We start from the raw sequence: 3,153 nt of genomic DNA on the forward strand, positions 1-3,153 counted from the left end.
AATGAGGGTTATTGACCATGGATTTCAATAAGTGGTAAAACTAGTGGTAATAAAGTTAGTGAAAACAAAACAAAAAGTCTGAAAAAGGGACAAAAATGTCAACTTTTTGGCAGTTTTTGACCCGGGAGGACAACACAAGATCTGTTCAAGCAGAAAAAATGTTTTAAAATGAGTCTTTATTGCTAAATACGTAGCATCATGCTAAGAAGCCTTATGCCCTAAACATAAAAAGCCAACCCGAGTATTATATAGTATGGCATTTCCATCTAAAATAACCTTTTTGGCTGATTAGCTCACATAATTCACACATATTGACTTATAACATTCCAAGATAATAAAGACATTTAGAATAAATCTAACCAATTTTTAAATGTTAATGCTATGGCCCGGGGTCGCTGGAGTGTACTTTCCACAGCAGTGCCTAAATAACATCTGGAACGACATGCTGAACTATCTCTGCAGAGTGGGACGATTCGGCACAAACAGAAATATACATTTTTGTACTTTAGCAAACATTTGCAGAGGCTTTTCATAACTTTGCAAACAACTGATTGCACATCAAGGTCAACAGCCTGTGGGAGTGTTTTCCTAACCAGCCCCGGTCTGCATGGTTTTATGTCAGCCGGTGGCAGAAGGTGGTGCGGTCTCGAACCCAGTATTGATCCAGTCTGGAATGAGGCAGTCAGTCCACGCACGGTCCTGAATACCGTCCGTTACAAATGAATTGCCGAGCATTGCAACGACCACTGAGCGAGAGGAGGAAAATGTGCTTTGCCTTTTAAAGGACGATTCAGAATGCAGAAGATTAGCAAAGCAACAAAGTTCGACAAGAACTTTTAAAATACAAACAAAAGAGTTCTGATTACAGACGTCGATATAACGGAGGCTCGGTGAGTTACCACGCCGCTCGGCGTGATTAAATTAGTGCGATGTGTGGCGTTAGGTACTGCTAAGATGGTGTTTTTTTAATTTAACTTAACCCAAAGCAATGGAAAGGAGAGCGAAATGAGGTCTTGTCTAAGTATATAACATGTGAAAAACTCAATAAAGCTCTTTAATAAAAAGAGAGAGAGAAATGAGGAAGGCAAAGAGGAAAGGGGATATAGCGGGGTAATAAGACGAGGGTAGAGAAGTGAAAGAAAAGAAGAGATGGGAAAGCAACATAAAAGAAAAAGCAAACGAGGGAAGGAAAGGGAAAGCAGGAGAGAAGACTAGAGGAAGGAATTAAGGAGAAGGAGAGTAGAGGAGTGCATTGTAGAGGCTATAATGAAAATAAAGTGCTTTACGGAGAGAGGAGCTTTACGAGAGCCGTTGCCTTCGTGTCTGTATCATTACGCTGTCAAAACACAGAGCACCTCTTTGATTAGACGCTCACTCGTTACTTAAGAGAGAGGATGGGAAACACCTCGGTGGGTCGGTACACTGACAGTTGTTTTAGAACAAATTAGAAACCAGCGGGTTGTCTTAGAGCGGAAGTAATGTTTCAGTTCCCCCGTTTTTAATCGAGACTGTGACATGTTGGGAGAGTTACACTTCAATGAAAAAGGCGGAGGAACACTAAATTACAAATTACATTTAAAGGTAAATGCTGTGTCCTGTTTTTCTCCATTACGTCTTATTTGTCATGTATGTTTTTTTCTTCTTTTTTCAATTTATCTATATCTTTAGGTTCTACTGTGTGGGATTAGTTTTAATTGGGGTGTTAAAATTGGACTTTGTACAACCACAAGACTGAATCAAAGCGAGTATAAACCTACTCCCACTGTGTGCAGTTGGTTGTTAAACACTTTACTTGAAGGTGTCTACATAAGAGTGACATGACACTGTCATGAACATGTTAAAAATATTATAAACAAGTCATAAAGGTTTATGACCTTACGCTTCTTTTAGTAAGTGTCAATCGGTTTTGTCATGACAAGTAAGGGAAAGGGAAGTTTGGGGGGGTACCCTGCTGGAGCTGCTGCCCCTACGACCCAAAACCGGATAAACGGATGAAGATGGATGGATGAAGTTAGGGTTATGGTTAGGGTTAGGGGGTTAGGTTAGGGTTAGGGGTTAGGGTTAGGGGGTTAGGTTAGGGTTAGGGGTTAGGGTTAGGGGTTAGGTATGGGTTTCGGGTTAGGGGGTTAAGGGTTATGGGGTTATGTTGAGTTAGGGTTTAGGGTTGGTTAGGGTTATGGGGTTAGGGTTAGGGGTTTAGGTGGGTTAGGGTTAGAGGGTTTGGGTTAGGGTTTGGGGGGTTAGGGTTAGGGTTAGGGGTAGGGGTTAGGGTTAGGTTAGGGGGTTGGGTTATGGGGTTAGGGTTAGGGGTTAGGGGGTTGGGTTAGGTTAGGGTTTAGGGGGTTAAGGGTTAAGGGTTAGGGGTTAGGTGGTTAGGTTGGGTTATGGGGTTGGTAGGGGTTAGGGGTTAGGGTTAGGTTAGGGTTTAGGGGGTTAAGGGTTAAGGGTGTTAGGGTTAGGGTTAGGGTTATGGTTAGGGTTCGGTGTTGGGTTAGGTGTTGGGGGTTAGGGTTTAGAGGTGTTAGGTGTGTTAGGTTTGGGTTTTGGGGGGGTTAGGGGGTTAGGGTTAGGGTTAGGGTTAGGGTTGGGGGGGTTAGGGTTAGGGTTTGGGTTCATGACTGAGTCATGGCAGTGTCATGTGTTCATGACAGTCACTCTTATGTAGAAAACCTCAAGTAGTGAACTTCAAGTGTTACCAAACACAGTTCTCAAATATGTATTTGTCAAGACTCCACATCGACCTTTATTCAAACAAAAAAACATCCATTTATCTGACTTCTTGTTTCGTTGCATCCTTGCAAAAATTCAACCAAAAACATTGTGTTTTCATCTGACTTCTGCACCATAACAGCTACATGTTTCACACTTTGAATGTAAACTAGCAGCAGGAGTAGGTTTGACTGTGAGGCTGATATCAACATGATTAAAAACGGTAACGCTGGATTACATAAATGCATCGCTCCTTCTGATTTCCTCGTGTGGAGGCCCCGCCCTGTGAATGGCGGACTACCCCACTTACAATGTAAACCACTGCATAGAAAGTGTATTACTGAATATAATACATTGAATGGCGTTGGATTGGTTTTTGTAAGATTATTTTTATGGCATTTTAGGCCTTTATTTGATAGGACAGCTTGGACTTGTAAGGGAAGA

The 3,153-nt window shown here is 42.0% G+C and overlaps 1 protein-coding gene across 1 annotated transcript in view; it reads left to right on the plus strand.

The window, feature by feature from the left end:
• LOC116706523 (exostosin-1) overlaps window positions 1–3,153 on the plus strand; it is a 321,262-nt gene that overhangs the window by 281,562 nt on the left and 36,547 nt on the right. The gene's annotated exons all lie outside the window — the stretch shown is intronic.

This window comes from Etheostoma spectabile, chromosome 18 (assembly GCF_008692095.1).
Source record: "Etheostoma spectabile isolate EspeVRDwgs_2016 chromosome 18, UIUC_Espe_1.0, whole genome shotgun sequence".
Classification (NCBI taxonomy): Eukaryota; Metazoa; Chordata; class Actinopteri; order Perciformes; family Percidae; genus Etheostoma; species Etheostoma spectabile.